Genomic DNA, 6,886 nt, shown 5'->3' with positions numbered 1-6,886 from the left:
AGACTCTGGGTACCCTGATACAGAAGACAGTTAACCTATAACAACAGTGTTGACATAGTCATTATGGGGGGTTCAGACTCTGGGTACCCTAAACAGACAGTTAACCTATAACAACAGTGTTGACAGTAGTCATTAGGGGGTGTTCGACTCTGGGTACCCTGATACAGACAGTTAACCTATTAACAAACAGTGTTGACAAAGTATCATTATGGGGGGTTCAGACTCTGGGTACCCTGATACATGACAGTAACATATAACAACAGTGTTTGACAGTAGTCATTATGGGGGTTCAGACTCTGGGTACCCTGATACAGACCAGACAGTAACCTATAACAACAGTGTTGACGTAGTCATTATGGGGTTCAGACTTGGGTACCCTGATACAGACAGACAGTTAACCTATAACAACAGTGTTGACAGTAGTCATTATGGGGGTCAGACTCTGGGTCCCGATACAGACAGACAGTTAACCTTAACAACAGTGTTGACAGTAGTCATTATGGGGGTTCAGACTCTGGGTACCTGAAACAGACAGTTAACCTATAACAACAGTGTTGACAGTAGTCATTATGGGGGTTCAGACTCTGGGTACCCTGATACAGACAGACAGTTAACCTATAACAACAGTGTTGACAGTAGTCATTATGGGGTTCAGACTCTGGTACCCTGAAACGACAGACAGTAACCTATAACAACAGTGTTGACAGTAGTCATTATGGGGTTCAGACTCGGGTACCCTGAAACAGACAGACAGTTAACCTATAACAACAGTGTTGACAGTAGTCCATTATGGGGGTTCAGACTCTGGGTACCCTGAAACAGACAGTTAACCTATAACAACAGTGTTGACAGTAGTCATTATGGGGGTTCAGACTCTGGGTACCCTGATACAGACAGTTAACCTATAACAACAGTGTTGACAGTTAGTCATTATGGGGGTTCAGGACTCTGGGTACCCTGATACAGACAGACAGTTAACCTATAACAACAGTGTTGACAGTATCATTATGGGGGTTCAGACTCTGGGTACCCTGAACAGACAGACAGTTAACCTATAACAACAGTGTGAAGTATTCATTATGGGGGTTCAGACTCTGGGTACCCTGATACAGACAGACAGTAACCCATAACAACAGTGTTGACAGTAGTCATTATGGGGGTTCAGACTCTGGGTACCCTGAAACAGACAGTTAACCTATAACAACAGTTGTTGACAGTAGTCATTATGGGGGTTCAGCACTCTGGGTACCTGATACAGACAGTTAACCTATAACAACAGTGTTGACAGTAGTCATTATGGGGGTTCAGACTCTGGTGTACCCTGAAACAGACAGTTAACATATAACAACAGTGTTGACAGTAGTCATTATGGGGGTTCAGACTTGGGTACCCTGAAACAGACAGACAGTTAACCTATACAACAGATTTGACATGTATGTGTGTGTGTGTGTGTGTGTGTATGAGAGGTGTGTGTGTGTGTGTGTTACCTTGAGGAAGGTGGTAGAGTCCTTGTAGACCTCTTCATAAGGGTTGCTCTCATCTGGCAGCTGCACCTCCAACTCTTCCTACACACACACCACACAAATGAAGTGAAACGCAACAATCTGGACCGACTGGTTCCTACATGGACCGACTTGGTTCCTACATCTGACCGACTGGTTCCTACAATCGGACCGCTGGTCTCCTACAATCCGGACCGCTGGTTCCTACAATCTGGACCGACTGGTTCCTACATCTGGACGCTGGTTCCACAATCTGGACCGGCTGGTTCCTACATCTGGACCCGACTGGTTCCTACAATCTGGACCGACTGGTTCCTACAATCGGACCGGCTGGTTCCTACAATCCGGACCGGCTGGTTCCTACAATCCGGACCGGCTGGTTCCTACAATCCGAACGACTGGTTCCTACAATCCGGACCGACTGGTCCCTACAATCTGGACCGGCTGGTCTACAATCTGGACCGCTGGTTCCTACAATCTGGACCGACTGGTTCTACAATCTGGACCGACTGGTTCCTACAGCTATGGACCGACTGGTTCCCTACAATCTGGACCGACTGTTCCTACAATCTGGATCGCTGGTTCCTACAATCTGGACCGGCTGGTTCCTACAATCTGGAACCGACGGGTCCTACATCTGGGACCGACTGGTCCTACAATTGGACGATGGTTCCTACAATCTGGACGCAGCTGGTTCCTACAATCGGAACGGCTGGTTTCCTACAATTGGAACGCTGTTCCTGACGATGGTTCCTACAATCTGGACCGACTGGTTCCTACAATCTGGACAGGCTGGTTCCTACAATCTGGACCGACTGGTTCCTACAATCTGGACCGACTGGTTCCTACAATCTGGACAGGCTGGTGTTCCTACAATCTGGACCGACTGGTTCCTTTCCTACAATGCTGGACCGACTGTTTCCTCACGTATCTGACCGACTGGTTGCCAACATCTGGAGACTGGTTCCAACAATCTGGACCGACTGGTTCCAACAATCTGACCGGCTGGTCCCTCATCGGACGGCTGGTCCCTACAATCTGGGACCGACTGGTTCCCTACAATCTGGACCGTGTTTCTACAATCTGACCACTGGTTCTACAATCGGACCGGCTGGTTCTAATATCGGACCGGCTGGTTCCTACAATCTGGACCGCTGGTTCCTACAATCATTGCGATCCCGACTGGTTCCTACAATCTGGACCGACTGGTTCCTACAATCGGACCGACTGGTTCCTACAATCCGGACCGGTGGTCCACATCGCGGACCGCTGGTTCCTACATCTGGACCGGACTTGGTTCCTAACAATCCTGACCACTGTTTCACAATCGACCGACTGGTTCCTACAATCTGGACACGACTGGTTCCTGGACCGACTGGTTCTACAATCCGGACGGACTGGTTCCTACAATCCCGGCTGGTTCCTACAATCCGGACCGGCTGGTTCCGACAATCCGACCGACTGGTTCCTACAATCTGGACCGACTGTCCTACAATACGGACCGGCTGGTTCCTACATCCGGACCGACTGGTTCCTACAATCCGGACCGACTGGTTCCTACAATCCGGACCGACTGGTTCCTACAATCTGGACCGTCTGGTTCCTACAATCTGGACCAATGGTTCTACATACGTTCCTCTCAGTGATCCAGTCTATTACAGATACGTTCTCTCTCAGACGACCCAGTCTATTACAGAGAAGTTCCTCTCAGTGACCCAGTCTATTACAGATACGTTCCTCTCAGTGATCCGTCTATTACAGAACGTTCCTCTCAGTGATCTAGTCTATTACAGATACGTTCCTCTCAGTGATCCAGTCTATTACAGATACGTTCTATCAGTGATCCAGTCTATTACAGAGAGCGTTCCTCTCAGTGATCCGTCTATTACAGATACGTTCCTCTCAGTGATCCAGTCATTACAGAGACGTTCTCTCAGTGATCCAGTCTATTACAGATACGTCCTCTCAGTGATCCGTCTATACAGAGAAGTTCCTCTCAGTGATCCAGTCTATTACAGATACGTTCTCTCAGTGTATCCAGTCTATTACAGATACGTACCTCTCAGTGATCAGTCTATCCTCTCAGTGATCCAGTCTATTACGAGACGTTCCTCTCAGTGATCCAGTCTATTACAGATACGTTCCTCAGTGATCCATCTATTACAGAGACGTTCCTCTCAGTGATCAGGTCTATTACAGATACGTTCCTCTCAGTGATCCAGTTCTATTACAGATACGTTCCTCTCAGTGATCCAGTCTATTACAGATACGTACCTCTCAGTGATCCAGTCTATCCTCTCAGTGATCTAGTCTATTACAGAGACGTTCCTCTCACTGATCCAGTCTATTACAGAGACGTTCCTCTCAGTGATCCGTCTATTACAGATACGTTTCCTCTCAGTGATCCAGTCTATTACAGATACGTTCCTCTCAGTGTATCCAGTCTATTACAAGATACGTTCCTCTCAGTGATCCAGTCTATTACAGATACGTACCTCTCAGTGATCCATCTATCCTCTCAGTGATCCAGTCTATTACAGAGACGTTCCTCTCAGTGATCCAGTCTATTACAGATACATTCCTCTCAGTGACCAGTCTATTACAGAGACGTTCCTCTCAGTGATCCAGTCTATTACAGATACGTTCCTCTCAGTGATCCAGTCTATTACAGAGACGTTCCTCTCAGTGATCCAGTCTATTACAGATACGTTCCTCTCAGTGATACCAGTCTATTAAGATACGTACCTCTCAGTGATCCAGTCTATCCTCTCAGTGATCTAGTCTATTACAGAGACGTTCCTCTCAGTGATCCAGTCTATCCTCTCAGTGATCTAGTCTATTACAGAGAGCGTTGCTCTCAGTGATCCAGTCTATTCAGAGCTTTCTCTCGTGATCCAGTATTACAGATACGTTCTCTCGTGATCCAGTTATTACAAGACGTTCTCTCAGTGATCCAGTCTATTACAGAGACGTTCCTCTCAGTGATCCAGTCTATTACAGAGAGTTCCTCTCAGTGATCCAGTCTATTACAGATATGTTTCCTCTCAGTGATCCAGTCTATTACGAATATGTTCCTCTCAGTGATCCAGTCTATTACAGATATGTCCTCTCAGTGATCCAGTCTATCCTCCTCAGTGATCACCGTTCTATACAGAGACGTTCCTCTCAGTGATCCAGTCTATTACAGAGACGTTCCTCCAGTGATCCAGTCTATCCTCTCAGTGATCAAGTCTATTACAGAGACGTTTCTCTCAGTGACCTGTTTGTGTTTTCCTACCTTCTGCTCCTCAACGTCCTCCTCTGTGTCCTCTCCCTCCACCTGAAGCTTCTCTTGGAGCTCGGCCCGGCAGTATCGAACGATGCCCTACACATACAACACTTGTTGGAAATAGTTAACCAAGTGATAGGGCTGGACTGAACAAAAATGTGCACACTCTGGGGTGGCCCCAAGGAATTGAGAAATACTGATTGCTGGAAGTGTGTGTGTACCTGTGACAGTAGTCTCTGTGTGTGTGAGTGTACACTTGACAGTGTCTGGTGTCGTTGTCTGTGTGTGTGTGTGTCATACCTGCATGTCTCTCTGGTCTCTTCAATCTCCTTCAGTTCGTCTTTGCTGTTCAGAACGGCGCCAATACTGTCCGCTCTCTGCTCCCAACTAGGGGAGCGGACAAGTTAGCTAGCTATTATGTTAGCTGAGACGATCGGACAAGTTAGCTAGCTATTAATGTTAGCTAGGACAGAACAGAGAAGTTAGTTAGCTATTAGTGTTAGCTAGGCCAGGAACAGGAAGTTAGTAGCTATGGATGTTAGCTAGGCCAGGACGGAGAAGTTGTTAGCTATGGATGTTAGCTAGGCCAGGAACGGAGAAGTTAGTTAGCTATTAATGTTAGCTAGGGACAGGAGTGGACAAGTTAGTTAGATATTAATGTTAGTAGGTCAGGAATGGACAAGTTAGTTAGATATGGATGTTAGATATGCAGAAATGGAGAAGTTAGTTTGCTATAAATGTTAGTCTAGGACAGGAGTGAACGAACAAGTTAGTTAACTATATGTTAGTTAAAAGCTATCACTCTCTGCTCCCAACTAGAGAGTGACCAAACAATTAGTTAACTAGCTAAAAGCTATCACTCATCTGCTCCCAACTAGGAGAGGAAAGAATAAGTTAGTTAACCAGTAAAAGCTATCACCTCTTGCTCCCAACTAGGAGAGGAAAGAACAAGTTAGTTACTAGTCTAAAAAGCTATCACTCTCTGCACCCACTAGGAGAGGAAAGAACAAGTAGTTAACTAGTAATGCTAGCCTAAAGCTATCACTCTCTGCTCCCAACTAGGACAGGAAAGAACAAGTTAGTAACTACTAATGATAGCTAAAAGCTAAACCAGTATCTGTGCGGTATGTAAAACAAAACAATAAAGCTCAGACTAATACTCCCATTCACCAGCTCTGTGCAGGCGTTATGTCAAAATACATTAGTTGATTCACCAAACTGGATATTCGCTGAGCAACTACCTTAATTTACTCCGTTATGGCCGGTATGGACCTCCAAAACAGGGCTAATAAATTAGATGTAGTAGACTACCAACCTGCATGGCAGCAATGAGGTTTACATGAGGTGCCAAAGAAGAGAATGGAAATCAATCAATTCCTTAGCCCTAACTTAGGATTTCACATGACTGGCCGATGGTGGGCCTGGAGGGCATAGGCCCACCCCTTGGGAGCCAGGACCCCACTTGGGACCAGGGTCCAGCCATCACCTGTGGCATTGTGTTGTGACAAAACTGTGCATTTTAGTGTCTTTTATTTCCCCCAGCACAAGGTGCACCTGTGTAATGATCGCGCTGTTTAATCAGCTTCTGATATGCCAACTCTGTCAGGTGAATGGATTCTCTTGGTAAAGGAGAAACGCTCACTAACATGGGATGTAAACAATTAGAGCGAAATATGCTTTTGTGCGTCTGGAACATTCAGCTCATAAAACTTTACATGTTTCATTATATTCTTGTCCAAGTGTCTATATACCGGCATAACGGGAGTAAATGAGACAGTGATAAACAAACGTATTTTGACATTAACGGTTGCAGAGCTGTTAATTATGGAGTTTGAATCTGAGACTTTCTTGGCGTTAGATACGCCTCAATGCACAGAGATAAGATTCAGCTAGAAGCGATCAGTCTCTTAGCTAGCTACAATCATACGCCACAATGCTCTTACATCATAACAGTAACTAATGTCTAGGACGAACAATAGCTAGCTAACTTTACTATTATGACTTGTTATTAAAAGATACTTGGTCAACTATAATGCGCTGGTCAACTATACGTTAGCTTTTCCCACCTCAACTCAATCAGATCAATTGGCCTCGCTCCACTGTCCAAAATAAGCCA

At 45.7% G+C, this 6,886-nt stretch overlaps 1 long non-coding RNA gene across 1 annotated transcript; it reads right to left on the bottom strand.

The window, feature by feature from the left end:
- Positions 1-1,138: 1,138 nt before the first annotated feature.
- On the bottom strand, positions 1,139-4,831 carry LOC120035277. Its single transcript, XR_005474137.1, has 3 exons — positions 4,780-4,831; positions 1,488-1,565; positions 1,139-1,177 (listed from the first exon to the last, which is right to left on the bottom strand). It is a non-coding gene; the product is annotated as an uncharacterized LOC120035277 (long non-coding RNA).
- Positions 4,832-6,886: the final 2,055 nt, after the last annotated feature.

Source organism: Salvelinus namaycush, unplaced genomic scaffold (genome assembly GCF_016432855.1).
Source record: "Salvelinus namaycush isolate Seneca unplaced genomic scaffold, SaNama_1.0 Scaffold1002, whole genome shotgun sequence".
NCBI classification, from domain to species: Eukaryota; Metazoa; Chordata; class Actinopteri; order Salmoniformes; family Salmonidae; genus Salvelinus; species Salvelinus namaycush.
The sequence above is the reverse complement of the archived record's forward strand: the minus strand, read 5'-3'. Positions and strand labels throughout refer to the sequence as shown.